General features: G+C 45.1%; 1 long non-coding RNA gene and 3 other non-coding genes across 4 annotated transcripts in view; 1 reads left to right on the top strand and 3 right to left on the bottom strand.

Annotated features, from left to right (window-relative positions):
- Positions 1–17,825, bottom strand: part of LOC132822431 (uncharacterized) — a 569,944-nt gene that overhangs the window by 139,505 nt on the left and 412,614 nt on the right. The window lies entirely within an intron of this gene.
- Positions 5,532–5,605, top strand: trnai-aau (transfer RNA isoleucine (anticodon AAU)). The gene has a single exon. It is a non-coding gene; the product is annotated as a tRNA-Ile (tRNA).
- trnav-cac (transfer RNA valine (anticodon CAC)) lies at positions 7,941–8,013 on the bottom strand. The gene has a single exon. It is a non-coding gene; the product is annotated as a tRNA-Val (tRNA).
- trnav-cac (transfer RNA valine (anticodon CAC)) lies at positions 14,370–14,442 on the bottom strand. The gene has a single exon. It is a non-coding gene; the product is annotated as a tRNA-Val (tRNA).

Here is a 17,825-nt window from a genome sequence, read left to right as displayed (position 1 = left end):
CGTAGTCGACAGGGAGAACTGCGGATGCTGGAGATTAGTCAGGAGCATATTCCTCAAAAAGGACAGCAGTTCAGGCATCTTCCGACAAGCAGGAAAATCGAAGTTTCAGCAAAAGCCCTTCATTACTGTTGAGGGTTTGAGACTGGCGGGTGGAGAGATTAAGTGGCAGGGGCGTGGGGCTTGGGGAAAGGCAGCTGAGAGTGCAAAAGGTAGATGGAAGTGGGGGAAATGGTGATAAGTCAGAGGGAAGCAGAATGACAGGTAGGAAAAACCATGAACGCGGAACTGAGATGGAAATTTGGAACTGGGATTAGGTGAGGGGAGGTGATATGGGGAAACTGGTGAAATCTATATTGATGTCATGGGTCTGGTGGTTCCCGAGGCTGAAAATTAGGTTTATTTTCTCAAAAGTCAGGTGGTAAGGGAGTGGTAATGGAGGAGGCCCAGGACTGGCATGTCCTCGGTGGAGTGGCAGGGTAGTTGAAGTATTTGGCCATGAGGTGTTTGGTGTAGGAGTCCTGAAGCGCTCTTCGAGTCAGCATCCCGTCTTCGAAATGCAGAGGAGACTGCATCTGGAGCAATGGATACAGTAACTGACATGTATGGAAATGGCGGTAAAAATCTGATGATGTGGAAGGCAGCTTTGTGGCTTTGGACCCTGGTTGGCGGGATGTCTGGGCACAGGTGATAACCAGGGAATCCCTGCCCTTTTTTGTGTTTGGAGGGGTGTGTTTCGAATATGAAGGTACAGGAAATGGACGGATGGGAGGGCTTCATCAACCAGGTAGGAGGGGAAATTGCGGACTTTGGAAAGGCGGCTATCTGGTGTGATCTGTGGTGAACTAGTCATACAGTCGTAGAATCATAGAGATATCCAGCAAGGAAACTAGACCTTCAGTCTAAGCCGCCCATGCCATCCAGATATCCCAAAGTAATCTAGTTCACCTGCCAGCAGCCAGCCCATAACACTCCTAACCCTTCCTATTCATATACTCTTCAAAATGCATTTTACATGCTGCAATTGTACCAGCCCCCACCAATTCCTCTGGCAGCTGATTATATACACGTACAATCCTCTGCATGAAAAAGTTGCCACAGAGATTTCTCTTATTTCATTCAACTCTCACCCTAAATTTATGTCCTCTAATTCTGGACTCTTACACGTCATGGAAAATACTTTGGCCATTTTTCCTATCAATGATCCTGTAACTTTGGAAACCTCAATAAGGTCACCCCTCAGCCTCCAACGGTCGAGGCAAAATAGCCCCAGCCAGTTCAGCCTCTCCCTGTAGCACAAAGCCTCCAACCCTGGCAACATCCTTGTAAATCCTTTCTGGACCCTTTCAAGATTCACCGCATGAATTAGGTAGGAAGGAAACCAGAATTATACGGAATATTCCGAAAGGGGACGAAGCAATGTCCAGGACAGCCGCAAAATGGACGCAATTTTCTGAGCAATAAAGAAAAGGATACCAAACGCATTGTTCACTATCCTATCTACTAGCGACTACACTTCCAAGAAGCTATGAATGTGCACTCCGTGGTCTCTTTCTTCATCAATACTCCCTATGCCCTGACCGTTAAGTGGAAAAGTCCTGCTGAGTTTTGTTTTCCCAAAATGCAACACCTCGCATTCACCTTAATTAATCACCTGCACCTTCTCAGCCGATTGGCCCATCAGACAAAGATCTTGTTGTAATCTGTGGTAACATTCCTTTGCTGTCCATGACTCATCCAATGATGATGTCATCTGCATGATTACTGATAATGCCTCATATGATCACATCCATATCATTTATTAAAACGACGAAAAGTCGAGAACCCAGCACCGATTCATTTGGCACTCCACTGGTCACAGGCCTCCAGTCTGAAAAGCAACCCTCGGCCACCACACTCTTCCTTCTACCGTTCAGCTAGTTCAATATTCAAATGCCTACTTCTCCCTATATTCGCTGAGATCAAACCATGCTCATCAGTCTCCCATGGGAAAACTTGTCGAACGCCTGAGTGAAGTCCATTTAGACGACATCTATCGCTGTGCCAACATGAATCCTATTAGTTACTGTTATGGAAAATTATCCATTTAGTGTGGAATTTGAAAGAGAAAGATTTTGAAACATTTAATGCTGTGCTCAATTTTGTAAACAATACTTTGGTGAGGTTTGCGTCCAGCTTGTCGATGTTTTAATTTTGCAAACATTCAACTCGATCTTGCGAGAGTCGTACACAGTGAAAGAAGAAAAAGTTCTGTCATGTCCAAGACCAGGGGATGAGAGAACAACAACTTGAGTTTTCCCAGTCGTTTCCCTTGAGTGTGAGATAAGAAACAGTATAAGGCAAGTATCTGAACAATGCTCAGATAAACCTTACATTGAGGCATTGAGATGAAAGTACTGGGGTCAATTCTGCTGAATTTAAATAAAGCTCCTTTCTTTGCCCTTGCTAAGAGTTGAGTCAAGTCAATTTAATTTCCATGACAGTAAACTTATGGGGCCCGTCCCGGTACCAGGCGACTGAGAGGGATTCTGAAGATTCCTCGGAGGCGTAGCCGCCAGCGCCATGAAGTTGTTTCTCTCTTCATTTCGAGAGTTGAATTGGCCCTTTTTGTGTGAGAGGACCCCGAATCTGTCGATCACACAAGCGCCGGCATTCGGATCGAATAGGATCGCAGTAACAGTCGTGACTTACGTGACACTCATTCTAAGAGAATAAATAAAGCAGGGACAGGGTTCAGTGAAATCCTGCTTGGCATTAGAGCAAAGCCCAAGGGAAGGGAACAGCCGTCTCTGGATTGTTTCAGTGACAGTAAATTTAAGGGTGGTTTTAGACATGGAACCACCACTGGTTGAGTTGGACTCACCAAAGGCATCCTGGATGCGTGGCTTCTTGGTTGACGAAAACCAAGGCATTGAGTCGTACTGTCCAATGCGAGAGGGGACCCCGGAGGTAAGAAAGCAAGTCAGAGAGAAAGAATAACGGTACCGCGTGAGAGAGAGAGAGAGAGAGAGAGAGAGAGAGAGAGAGCTGAATACTTTACCAGTTACTCTAAAAATGCGCTCCGACAAGAGCAAACGAAAGGACAGTCCACACAGTACTTGAAAGGGCCAACCAAAAATGCAATACATGCGAACTAATTACGTCCTGGCGTGTGTAAAGCAGTCAGAGTTGTGGATCAAGGAATGTGGTTTACCTGGGGGAGGAAGTTTTAGTAAATGACAGGTGGAAATATTGAGGTCGATGATGGAGGAGAGAGAGGAGAAAAGGACGGGAAAAATAGAATATTTGAATTGCAACGCTGAGAACATGAGGCTGATGTCAGCGAAAGGAAATCTCGAGTAGGTGATAGATCAAGTACACGTACAAACACCAGCACACATGCAGACGCGAGCGTAACAGAACCTAACGATGCTGTATAGTGTCTTAATTAAGTTTCATATTCTGACCTTTTTGACTGCACTCCGAGATCAACAGCTCCCCTACGAGATCCGCCTGGCGAAGCTTCCACGTCAGTGGACACCACCTCATGGTCTGCTGAATCACCAATCGCACGCCATACCTGCAAACAATTCAAGCAAGAAGCGCAAAAGAAGGAATTCCACTCCAAGATGGAAAGGCATCCAGACGCTGGAAGCTGAAACCAAAAGAGAAAATGCTGGAAAATCTCAGCAGGTCTGGCACCAACTGCAAGGAGAGAAAAGAGCTGACGTTTCGAGTCGAACTGACCCTTTGTTAAAGACAAAAAAGGGGAGAATTAGGGAGCTATTTACGTCACGCTGAGAGAAGGTGAGTCGAGGCTTCAGATGCAAAGGTGATAATGACAGTGCACATAGAGATTAAAGTGAGATTAGGAACCGTGAATGACCAAGGCTGAAGCTAGTGCTACGTGACAAAATATGTGGGGGATGGGTGAAGCAGATGCAAAATTGAAAGCAGGGGAGCAGCATAGCAAAGGGATGGCACGGTGGCACAGTGGTTAGCACTGCTGCCCCACAGCGCCAGGGACCTGGGTTCGATTCCCGCCTCAGGCGACTGACTGTGTGGAGTTTGCACGTTCTCCCCGTGTCTGCGTGGGTTTCCTCCGGGTGCTCCGGTTTCCTCCCACAGTCCAAAGATGTGCGGGTCAGGTGAATTGGCCATGCTAAATTGCCCGTAGTGTTAGGTAAGGGGTATATGTAGGGGTATGGGTGGGTTGCGCTTCGGCGGGTCGGTGTGGACTCGTTGGGCCGAAGGGCCTGTTTCCACACTGTAAGTAATCTAATCTAAAGGGGGAAGAGGAGAGGAAAGATAGATTGACAGTGTGGGAAGCGACAGAATGAGACAGTAAAGAAATATGAGATACAGTACAGAACAGGGGAAAAAACAGAAATAAAGAGGTAATTAATACAGTTGAAATAAAATTATCTGAAGTTGTTTGAATTGCACAACTTCAGACAATTTTACTTCAATATTTTATTGATATTTTTTTCATTGCACCTGCAATATCATAAAGTCATTAAATAAGGACAGCACTGAAAACACAGTCCTCGGTCGAACTCGTTCACACCGAGCATATAACCTCAACTGATCCAGCCGCGAGAGCATGCACTTGACCCATGTTACTCTAAACCCTTCCAATTCAAATACACGTCCAAATTCCTAAAAACTATTAGAATTGTACCAGCCATCAACAGCTCGTCTGGCAAATTATTGCAGACACGCACCACCCTCTGAGTGAAGCCGTTACACTTCACTGCCTTTCGAATTCTCACCCTCCCACACCAGATTTATACCCTCTCGTTCTGCACTGCCCCACCTTATCTACTTACCCGATTCATGCCTCTCATGATTGAAAAACCTACATAAGATCAGCTCCCAGCCTCTGACGCACCAGGCAAAATAGTGAGAGAGCATTCAGCCTGTAAACGTTTGCGCCTTTTCCATTTTCAATTGTAGGATGGAGCATGCTGTCTGAAGCAGTCATCTTAGCAGTTGATCTGTGGCTGACAAACGCTGCAGGAAGGCGTGATAACTTGCTAAATATGCTGTCAAACGAAGATTGCATAAGCAACATGACTCATTGAGGAAAACGTGCAATTGAGTTCTGCGCTGTTGCTGACTCTGAAGCAACTGCGTCCTTCGGGTGCTGAAAGAATCCCACTGCTAGATTACAATTCAAATGCATTTGGCATAAGTTCTCAGCACATAACCCTGACTCCAAAGGTCTGTGACTTTCCAGAAGCACAGTGAGCGATCGTTGAAGGTACGTTTCTCCAGACGATATTTGGCAACATGACAAACTGCAGCTGAGCTGTTGGCATTGCGATTGAAATTGCCTGTGTCCGGACATTGCGCTTAATTTTGGATATCAGAGCAAATGGTTAGCTCGAGTGTGCGCGTTCGGAAAAGTCAATGCTTTTTTTTGTTGAAAAGTTTTGCAACGAAAGGAAATACCTCGGACGAGTGTGCGATCGATATCAAATCAGAAAATGAACACCTGCCGTGATTGTGAGCACGGGCAATATAGGCATTTGCTTTCGGAGGGCAGCTGTGTTGGTCGGTTAGCTCAGCCGGTTAGAGCGTGGTGCTAATAACGCCAAAGTCGTGGGTTCAATCCCCACGCTGGCCATGTGACGCGCTCACATCGTTAGCCACCCTGTGCCAGGTTCTGTCGCGGCTTTTAATTTCACCGCCTGCAAGAACTTGTCACATGATCGATTCCGATGTGTGTTCATTCGAAAGCCGACCATCGCTGTCTTGGAACGGCAACGAGTTGGTCCAATGCCGGATCTCAGCTGCGTTGCTGTATTTCCAAACGAAGTGAACCACGAAATCACCAAGCAGAAAGCCTCGCCAGCGCAATGAAGCATTTGACAGGGATAGACGCGCAACTCGATCACCGTACCAAAATATGTGGGGCATGTGTGAAGCAGGCTAAATGGAAAACAGGGGAGATGCGTAGCAAAGCGGGAAGAGGAGAGGAAAAACGTATTGAAAGAGTGGGAAGCGACAGAAAGAGAGACAACCAAGAAATAAGAGGTACAGAACAGTGAAAAAACACAAATAATAAATGTAATTGAAATAATTGAATACAAAATTATTTGAAGTCGTTGGAATTTAACAACTTCGACAATTTTACTTCATTATTTTATTCATCTTTTTTATCATTTTACCTGCAGTATCATAGAGCCAATAGATATGGCTGCAATTGAAGAACAAAGCAGCTTCTGCCCAGTTTCGTACTGGGGAAATTTCGCATATCAGGCGAATGCGATGACCAATACACTACAGAAACAAGCCTAAGCCGGCTGCGCTGCGGCTCTGTGGCACCCAGCACTGAAAGGCGAAGACATTCTCCGTTTCACCTTTCATTTTCCAAGAGCTTGTTGTTATCCAGGGTAATTGATATCTTGAAAACACTGCAGAAACGAACGACTTCCTTACTTTTGCTCCGACTGACCATACTTCGTGAAATTTTCCCAGATCTTCAGTTGAGGATCCTCCATGGTCCTACTCTGACTCGCACAGCTGCAGGGATGTGCACGGCTACAATGTCAATTTCGCAGCAGATAATGAAAGCCCTTCAATCTGGACAAAAATCAATAGTAAGCTGAGTCTATCTTCTCAGACTCTTTTCAGCTACAAATGTATCTGTGACTGCGTGAGAATATATGTTCGGTTATCATTTGGTCAAATCACCATGAGCTGCTTGACATTACTTCAATTTCGTATCTTGCTTTGCTGAATGATTTCACCCATTGCTCGAAACAGGACAACTTTCACGTTTACACGGAACACGAAACACACCGGACTACAGGGAAAATGCACAAAGCTGAGCAGGCCGTGTTCCACATCATACCGTGCAGCATAGTTTCAGTCACTGTGTCTGTTCGAGATGCCACTTTCCTTGCCTTTTACCTTAACCGTGCAATTTGCTGCAGAGATGTTCACACATGGACATGTGCCACGTGGATATCAACTGAGTTGGAAACCTGTGTGGGAATCGACAAGGAGCGACTCAATAAATTTTGTTAAACTCCATGGTGCTTATTAGAATGTAGTTTCTGTCCAAGTCAATCGAAAATGCAGTCTCTGAACATCGTAACAGAAGTTACTGCTCACCGCACCCCCACTCCGGAAGGGGTGCTAACTGCCCTTGAGTGCTTTTTGTTCTCGATGTGAAGAGCTCTCACGCATGAGTCACCTTCACGTCTCTTGTTGCTGAGTGACTCACAAAGAAGGAATTTCAGCAGAGCTGCAACTGCCTCACTTTCCCACTCGCTCTCCCCGTTTACATTTTCCTGCTCGTCAGTGATTTAATGAAAACCAAAAGGATGGGATGCCATTCCGTAGCCTCTCTGCCGATTCCTCCGTTTCAGTTCCAACACGGCTTAGATCTCGGGACGCACCTTAATACGAGCGACGTTATGAAAGCACAAGTCCAAATGTTCCTCTGAGAGTGTAATTTCTTTCATTGCTTTTGCTGATTGAATGAGTCACTAACGAGCGAACTGATCCAAACCATGATTCAGCACCTCTGCTGCCAATTCTCGCACGTTGAATAACGACAGACAGCTTCCAAATGAGGTCTTCCAGATACGACTTTGGCCTACATTTGACAGGCAGACTAGTTCAGGAATCCGTGGTGTACTGTGATACCAGCGCGTCAGCTTCTTCCCTGTCTTTGAACCGGCCCGCCTGCACAAGGAATGCAAACGTAGTACTGCTTTTGGTGGAAGATTCAGAACGCAGTAACTACACTCTGAAGCAGAATGTCATATGATCAGACCCAGGTGGGTGAAAAACTTTACAATGCTTTGCAAACTAATTTAATGGAATTGCATCACATTTCACAAAGAGAGCAGATGTGTTCGAGCATTTTCGAAGGCAGGTTTGCAGATGGGAGAGCAAGCAAGAAAGCTCCGTTCTTGTCCATGTAAAAGGCTACAAATGAAGAACAAAGCAGTTTCTGCCCAGTTTCGAACTGGGGACCGTTCGCGTGTGAGGCGAACGTGATGACCACTACACTAAAGAAACTGCCCTCAGGCGGGTGCTCTGCGGCTCTGTGGCATCCAGCACAGAAAGTTGAAGACATTCTACGTTTCACCTTTCTTTTTCCAATAGCTCGTTGTTATCCAGGGTAATTGACATCTTGGAAAAGTTAAAAAAAAAAGAGGGACGTGAAATTGGTGACAAAATATAGACAAGGATGTCGTCAATGGTTGGACTGTAGAGTGAGGAGGAATAGGCTGGGGCAATTTTCCCGACAACGTCACGGCTGCGAAATGATTTTATGGAAGGGTTGTGAACTGAACATTTACGTGTTATATCCAAGCTAGGGTGAGTTGGAAACTCGAGAGCATAGGTTTAAGGTGAGTGGTCTGAAATTGACAAAGGGCCTGAGGCACATTTCGCACACACAAGGTTGTGCGTGCATGGAATGAGCTACCAGAGGAAATGGAGGAGGCTATTGCCCTTAGAAAATTGCAATAATTGCACCAGGAACTGATAGGATGGGTTCAGAGGGATTGAGGCCAAATTATGGGGAATGGGCCTTGTTTAATTTTGTCTGTGCGGTGAGCATGGATGAGACACACCGAAGTATCTGTTTCCACGCGGTGTACCCCAATAACGTTGTGTTGTTTACAACGGTTTTAAAGGATTCCTTCTTAGCGGAGCTTGCCTTCGCAGTCTGTGGCACAATCATTTAGTCTGTTCGACTGCTCATGGGAAAGGTAGCATTGTGAAACACTGCAGAAACGAACGACTTCCTTACTTGTGCTGTGACTGACCATACTTCTGCAATTTTCCCAGATTCTCAGTTGAGGATTTTTGCTGCTGCAAGTTACTACAGAAACCCTGTTAACTCGTTATGTATTGAGCGAATCGCAAACAGAAAGCATTTAACACGGAACACAAACAAAACTGGCATACCTAATGCATGTTGAGACACAGCGAAGCATGAATGCTAAAAGTGAGACAGTCTCAGGGCATGAGGCATAAAATAATCTCACAAATAACAACAGGGCAAATACAAACTACTCTTTCAAACATACTGCAGCCTTAGTGCACCACCACTTCCCAGAAAAAGCTGAAAAGAGAGAAAGAAAGAATATAATAAGTAGGGGCCATAAAAAAGTGAATTTCATCAATCACAGTCTCGATTAGATTACCTTACCCTTCCGATGTCTCTAGGATGGAAATGAAGGAAATGGGAGAAGTCCAATAACATATGCATTGGAACGATTTTTCCATTCGGCAGAAAGCCAAATAACGATGAGTCGACTCACTACAGGACTTTGTTTCACAACAGCAATGAAATAACAGTCTCAACTTGCTTGGAACGTAAAGCAACAGTTACACTGTTTGCTATTTTCTGCACGGAAGGCGAACACCATTATAACAGCAGAGAACCTTCACAATATTCAACACGTTCTCACACCACAGTCAATTCACCTGGGATGTAACGAATTTTTTTGTGCCTCACAATGCTGCGGCAGGGGTGTTGATTAGCAGAAATGGCAGCGGTGGGATTCCAACCCACGCCCCTTTCGAGAGTGGAACCTGGATTCAGCGTCTTAGACCACTCGGCCACACTACCAGCCAGCCACGCTCCCCATTTTCTTGCATTTACAATTATGCCCCTGCGTAACAACAGATGGAAAGTCACATGCAAAGTGTTCCATGGTCCCTCTCCGACTCTTACAGCTGCTGGGATGTGCCCTGCTCCAATGTCAATTTCGCAACAGATAATGAAAGCCCATCAATCCGGACAAAAATCAATAGTAAGTCTATCTTCTCAGACTCTTTTCAGCTACAAATGTATCTGCGACTGCGTGAGAATATATGTTCGGTTATGATTTGGTCAAATAACCAAGAGCTGCTTGACATTACTTCAATTTCGATTCTTACTTTGCTGAATAATTTCACACATTGCTCGAAACAGGACAACTTTCACGTTTACGCGGAACATGAAACACACCGGACTACAGGGAAAATGCACAAAGTTGAGCAGGCCGTGTTCCACATCATACCGTGCAGCATAGTTTCAGTCACTGTGTCTGTTCGAGATGCCACTTTTCCTTGCCTTTTACCTTAACCGTGCAATTTACTGCAGAGATGTTCACACCTGGACATGAGCCACATGGATATCAACTGAGTTGGAAATCAGTGTGGGAATCGACGAGAAGCGACTCAATAAATTTTGCTAAACTCCATGGTGCTTATTAGAAATGCAGTTTCTGTCCAAGTCAATCGAAAATGCAGTTTCTGAACATCGTAACAGAAGTTACTGATCACCCCATTCCCACACCGGGAGAGGTGCTAACTGCCCTTGAGTGCTTTTTGTTCTCGATGTGAAGAGCTCTCACGCATGAGTCACCTTCATGTCTCTTGTTGCTGAGTGACTCACAAAGAAGGAATTTCACCAGAGCTGCAACTGCCTCACTTTCCCACTCGCTCTCCCCGTTTACATTTTCCTGCTCGTCAGTGATTTAAAGAAAACCAAAAGGATGCGATGTCATTCTGTAGCCTCTCTGTCGATTCCTCCGTTTCAGTTCCAACATGGCTTAGATCTCGGGACGCACCTTAATACTAGCGACGTTATGAAAGCACAAGTCCAAATGTTCCTCTGAGAGTGTAATTTCTTTCAATGCTGTTGCTGATTGAATGAGGCACTAACGTGCGAACTGATCCAAACCATGATTCAGCACATCTGGTACCATTTCTCGCACCTTGAATAACGACAGACTGCTTCCAAATGAGGCCTTCCAGAGACGACTTGGGCTACGTTTGACAGACAGACTAGTTCAGGAATCCGTGGTGTCCTGTGACATCAGCGCATCAGCTTCTTCCCTCTCTTTGAACCGGCCCGCCTGCACAAGGAATGCAAACGCGGTACTGCTTTTTGTGGAAGATTCAGAACTCGGTAACTACACTCTGAAGCAGAATGGCATATGATCAGACCAAGGTTGGAGAAAACTTTACAATGCTTTGCAAACTAATTTAATAGAATTGCATTTCATTTCACGAAGACAGCAGATTTGTTGGAGCAATTTCGAAGGCATGTTTTGCAGATGGGAAAGCCAGCAAGAAAGTCCATGTAAAAGGCTGCAGTTGAAAAACCAAGTTTCGAACTGGGAAGATTTCGCATGTGAAGCGAACGTGATGACCGCTACACTACAGAAACAAGCCACCAGCGGTCGCCCTGCGGCTCTGTGGCATCCAGCACTGAAAGTTGAAGACATTTTCCGTTTCGCCTTTCTTCTTCCAATAGTTCATTGTTGTCCAGGGTAATTGACATCTTGAAAAAGTTAACAAAAAAAAGGGACGTGAAATTGGTGACAAAATATAGACAAGGATGTCGTCAATGGTTGGACTGTAGAGTGAGGAGGAATAGGCTGGGGCAATTTTCCCGACAGCGTCACGGCTGCGAAATGATTTTATGGAAGGGTTGTGAACTGAGCATTTACGTGTTTTACCCAAGCTGGGGTGAGTTGGAAACTCGAGAGCATAGGTTTAAGGTGAGTGGTCTGAAGTTGATAAAGGACCCCGAGGCACATTTCCCACACACAAGGTTATGGGTGTATGGAATGCGCTACCAGAGGGAGTTGAGGAGGCTGTTGCACTCAGAAAATTGCAATGGTAATCGGATGAGTTTCTGGATAGGATGGGTTTTGAGGGATTGAGGCCAAATGCTGTGGAACGGGACTTGCTTAATTTTGGTTATGTGGTGAGGATGGATGAGATACATCGAAGTATCTGTTTCCACGCGGCGTACCCAAATAACCTTGTGTTGCTTACACGGGTTTTAAAGGATTACTTTTCAGCGGACCTTGCCGTCGCAGTCTGCAGCACAATCATTTAGTCTGTTCGACTGTTCACGGGAAGGGTAGTATTGTGAAACACTGCAGAAACGAACGACTTCCTTACTTTTGCTCCGACTGACCATAATTCGTGAAATATTCCCAGATCCTCAGTTGAGGATTTCTGCTGCTGTAAGTTACCTCAGACCCCGTGTTAACTCGTAACGTATTGAGCGAATCGCAAACAGAAAGCATTTAACACGGAACACCATCAAAGCTGGCATACCTAATGCATATTCGGACACTGCGAAGCATGAATGCGAAATGTGAGAGAGTCCGAGGTCAAGAGGCATAAAGTAATCTCACAACTAACAACAGGGCAATTCCAAACTACTCTTTCAAACATACTGCAGCCTTAGTGCACCACCACCTCCCAGACAATGCTGAAAAGAGAGAAAGAACGAATATCATAAGTATGGGCCATAAAAAAGTGAATTTCAACAATGACAGTCTTGATGAGATTACCTTTCCCTTCTGATGTCTCCAGGACGGAAACGATGGAAATGGGAGAAATTCAATAACATTTTCATTGGAACGATTTTCCCATTCGCCAGAAAGCCAAATAACGATGAATCGACTCACCGCAGGACTCTGTTTCACAACAGCGATGAAATAACAGTCTCCATTCGGTTCCAGTAAACTCTCAACTTGCCTGCAATGTAAAGCAAGAGACGAAGCGATTACCATCACGACAGCAGAGAAACGTTGCAATAGTCAGCACGTTTCCAAACCACATTTAAATCCCCGGGTGCATCCATGCAGCGGGGATCGAAGCAGCATTTTAACAGTGCTGAGGCGATGGAGTTGATCAGCTGAAATAGCAGTGGTGGGATTCGAACCCAAGCCCCATTCACGACTGGAACCTGGATCCAGCACCTTAGACCGCTCGGCTTGTAAAAGGCTGCAATTGAAGATCAAAGCAGTTTCTGCCCAGTTTCGAACTGGGGACCTTGCGCGTGTAAGGCGCATGTGATGACCACTGCAGAAAACACTGCAGAAACGAACGACTTCCTTACTTTTGCTCCGACTGACTATACTTAGTGAAATTTTCCCAGATCCTCAGTTGAGGAACCTCCATGGTCCCGCTCTGACTAGCACAGCTGCAGGGATGTGCCCGGCTACATTGTCAATTTCGCAGCAGATAACGATAGCCCATCAATCCGGACAAAAATCAATACTAAGCTGAGTCTATCTTCTCAGACTCTTTTCAGCTACAAATGTATCTATGACTGCGTGAGAATATATGTTCGGTTATGATTTGGTCAAATCACCATGCGCTGCTTGACATTACTTCAATTTCCATTCTTGCTTTGCTGAATGATTTCACACATTGCTCGAAACAGGACAACTTTCACGTTTACACGGAACACGAAACACACCGGACTACAGGGAAAATGCACAAAGCTGAGCAGGCCGTGTTCCACATCATACCGTGCAGCATAGTTTCAGTCACTGTGTCTGTTCGAGATGCCACTTTTCCTTGCCTTTTACCTTCGCCGTGCAATTTGCTGCAGAGATGTTCACACCTGGACATGTGCCACATGGATATCAACTGAGTTGGAAATCAGTGTGGGAATCGACAAGGAGCGACTCAATAAATTTTCCTAAACTCCATGGTGCTTATTAGAAATGCAATTTCTGTCCAAGTCAATCGAAAAGGCAGTTTCTGAACATAGTAACAGAAGTTACTGCTCACCCAACCCCCACTCTGGGAGAGGTGCTAACTGCCCTTGAGTGCTTTTTGTTCTCGAAGTGAAGAGCTCTCACGCATGAGTCACCTTCACGTCTCTTGTTGCTGAGTGACTCACAAAGAAGGAATTTCACCAGAGCTGCAACTGCCTCACTTTCCCACTCGCTCTCCCCGTTTACATTTTCCTGCTCGTCAGTGATTTAAAGAAAACCAAAAGGATGCGATGTCATTCCGTAGCCTCTCTGTCGATTCCTCCGTTTCAGTTCCAACACGGCTTAGATCTCGGGACGCACCTTAATACGAGCGACGTTATGAAAGCACAAGTCCAAATGTTCCTCTGAGAGTGTAATTTCTTTCATTGCTTTTGCTGATTGAATGAGTCACTAACGTGCGAACTGATCGAAACCATGATTCAGCACCTCTGGTACCAATTCTCGCACCTTGAATAACGACAGACAGCTTCCAAATTAGGCCTTTCAGAGACGGCTTGGGCTACGTTTGACAGACAGACTAGTTCAGGAATCCGTGGTGTCCTGTGACACCAGCGCATCAGCTTCTTCCCTGTCTTTGAACCGGCCCGCCTGCACAAGGAATGCAAACGCGGTACTGCTTTTGGTGGAAGATTCAGAACGCGGTAACTGCACTCTGAAGCAGAATGTCATTTGATCAGACCCAGGTCGGAAAAAAAAACTTTACAATCCTTTGCAAACTAATTTAATGGAATTGCATTACATTTCACGAAGAGAGCAGATTTCTTCGAACAATTTCGAAGGCAGGTTTTGCAGAAGTGAAAGCAAACAGGAAAGTCCATGTAAAAGGCGGCACTTGAAGAACAACGCAGTTTCTGCCCAGGTTCCAACTGGGGACCTTTCACGTGTGAGGCGAATGTGATGACCGCTACACTACAGAAACAAGCCGCAGGCGGTCGCGCTGCGGCTCTGTGGCATCCAGCACTGAATGTTGAAGACATTTTCCGTTTCACCTTTCTTTTTCCAATAGCTCATTGTTTTCCAGGGTAATTGACATCTTGAAAAAGTTAACAAAAAAAGAGGGACGTGAAATTGGTGACAAAATATAGACAAGAATGTCGTCAATGTTTGGACTGTAGAGTGAGGAGGAATAGGCTGGGACAATTTTCCCGACAGCGTCACGGCTGCGACATGATTTTATGGAAGGGTTGTGAACTGAGTATTTACGTGTTTTACCCAAGCTGGGATGAGTTGGAAACTCGAGAGCATAGGTTTAAGGTGAGTGGGTTGAAATTGACAAAGGACCCCGAGGCACATTTCCCACACACAAGGGTGTGCGTGTATGGAATGAGCTACCAGAGGAAGTGAAGGAGGCTATTGCATTCAGAAAATTGCAATAATTGCAACAGAAACTGATAGGATGGGTTCAGAGGGATTGAGGCCAAATGCTGAGGAATGGGATTTGTTCAATTTTGGCTGTGCGGTGAGCATGAATGAGATACACCGAAGTATCTGTTTCCACACGGTGTACCCCAATAACCTTGTGTTGCTTACACCGATTTTAAAGGATTACTTTTTAGCGGAGCTTGCTGTCGCAGTCTGTGGCTCAATCATTTAGTCTGTTCGACTGCTCACGGGAAAGATAGTATTGCGAAACACTGCAGAAACGAACGACTTCCTTACTTTTGCTTTGACTGACCATACTTCGTGCAATTTTCCCAGATCTTCAGTTGAGGATTTTTGCTGCTGCAAGTTACCTCAGAAACCCTGTTAACTCGTTATGTATTGAGCGAATCGCAAACAGAAAGCATTTAACACGGAACACAAGTAAAACTGGCATACCTAATGCATGTTGAGACACAGAGAAGCATGAATGCTAAATGTGAGACAGTCTCAGGGCATGAGGCATAAAATAATCTCACAACTAACAACAGGGCAATTCCAGACTATTCTTTCAAACATACTGCAGCCTTAGTGCACCACCACTTCCCAGACAAAGCTGAAAAGAGAGAAATAAAGAATATAATAAGTAGGGGCCCGTGTAAAAGTCTGCAGTTGAGAAACAAAGCAGTTTCTGCCCAGTTTCGACCGGGGAGATTTCGCGTGTCAGGCGAACGTGATGACCGCTACACTACAGAAACAAGCCGCCGGCGGATGCCTGCGGCTCTGTGGCATCCAGCACTGAAAGTTGAAGACATTTTCCGTTTCTCCTTTCTTTTTCCAATAGCTCATTGTTGTCCAGGGTAATTGACACCTTGAAAAACTTAACAAATAAAGAGGGACGTGAAATTGGTGACAAAATATAGACAAGGATGTCGTCAATGGTTGGACTGTAGAGTGAGGAGGAATAGGCTGGGACAATTTTCCCGACAGCGTCACGGCTGCGAAATGATTTTATGGAAGGGTTGTGAACTGAGCATTTACGTGTTTTACCCAAGCTAGGGTGTGTTGAAAACTCGAGAGCGTAGGTTTAAGGTGAGTGGTCTGAAATTGACAAAGGACCCCGAGGCACATTTCCCACACACAAGGTTATGGGTGTATGGAATGAGCTACCAGAGGGAGTGAAGGAGGCTATTGCACTCAGAAAATTGCAATGGTAATCGGATGAGTTTATGGATAGGATGGTTTTAGAGGGATTGAGGCCAAATGCTGGGGAAGGGGGAAATGTTTAATTTTGGTTATGTGGTGCGCATGAATGAGATACACCGAAGTATCTGGTTCCACGCGGTGTACCCCAATGACGTTGTGTTGCTTACACCGGTTTTAAAGGATTACTTTTCAGCGGAGCTTGCCGTCGCAGTCTGTGGCACAATCATTTAGTCTGTTCGACTGCTCACGGGAAAGGTAGTATTGTGAAACACTGCAGAGACGAACGTCTTCCTTACTTTTGGTCCGACTGACCATACTTTGTGAAACTTTCCCAGAGCGTCCATTAACCTCCACTGAGGACTGGTTCAGAGGGGGCGTGCTTGTGCTGTCAGTGAGAGTCTGGTGAATCTCAGAGATTTTCCTTAACACAGCGGTATTTTTTTACTTTGACAGTAAGAACTGCTTTTGCTCACATCATCTCCACATCAGTCTCTTGCTACAGTTAACACTCTAAAACAGCGTACATTGCTTGCATTCCAACACAGAAATGCGTCGTATTCTCTCTGGGATAATCTGAATTGACAATGTCATTCTTTGAATGGAGAAATATAGCAGGGAGTTGTCAGTGCAGCGGCGATATATTGAGCTCGTAATCTTTGGTGACAGGAACGTGGCAGCTGCTGTTATTTAAATTCGATGAATAAAATCTCAAAAATAAACCCAATCTCATGAACAGAGACAATAACTTTAGTTTACTGAACACTCATCCTGTCATGTCCCTTCGAACTATAACGAGTCCTGTCAATATGTGATCCTGACCCACAACAACGTGATTCACTCATGAATGGCCTCTGACTCAGTTTAAGGTGAATTAAGAATGAACAACAAATGCTCTTCAGACCAATGATAAAAACATTCCATGGGAGAATAAGGAAGAATCAAAATAGTTGAACAACGGGTAAAATGGGAACAGTGCCTGTGTGGACTCGAATTCAACTGATTGTCAAACTTAATAGACACAAGGATACCCGCAGCGCCAAGAAGTCAGGGCCATGGGGTGAGTGCAGGAAGATATTCAATTACCCGCTGAGGTATAAACTCACTTACTCAGTCACAATGCGCACCGGTCATTCATCACTCCCTTATGTGAGAAGTGATCACTCAGAAGACCAACGGAGAGAGTCAGCAGCAATTTTACAAATCACAGCAGGAGTTCTCTTCTGCTGTTATTGAAGCTGTGAATCCAAACCAGCAATGAACGATGTCTGGATGTGTGTTTCCAGTGGAGTTCCGCTGTTTTCTGATGTAGACAATGATTTCGACTTAGTCATAATTGCCGTGATTCAGAGGTTTGCTGATGATGTAACAAATGGTCGTGTAGTTGACTATGATGAAGAATATCAGAGACTACAGTGATGTATCAATCAAGTGGAAAGATAACATGCTGAATGGAATTGAATCCAGATCAATGCGTGTTCACGAAATTGGGGAGAAGAAACAATAACAGAGTATTCTTGGTGACATAGACAGACAAAGAGATCTGGGAGTGGACATTCATGATCGCAGAAGATCAATGGACGGGGAATCAATTGGACAGAAGTGCGTATTGTTTATGCTGTCGATCAGTCAATATTAGAGCGGTGCTGAAGAACCACAGCAAGTGAGGCAGCATTCGAGTTGCAGGAAAGAATTGACGTTTTGGGCAAAAGGCATCAGGATTAAGGCTGGGAGGCTCGA

Source organism: Hemiscyllium ocellatum, chromosome 14 (assembly GCF_020745735.1).
Source record: "Hemiscyllium ocellatum isolate sHemOce1 chromosome 14, sHemOce1.pat.X.cur, whole genome shotgun sequence".
Lineage (NCBI taxonomy): Eukaryota > Metazoa > Chordata > Chondrichthyes > Orectolobiformes > Hemiscylliidae > Hemiscyllium > Hemiscyllium ocellatum.
This window is presented reverse-complemented; position numbering and strand designations above follow the sequence as displayed.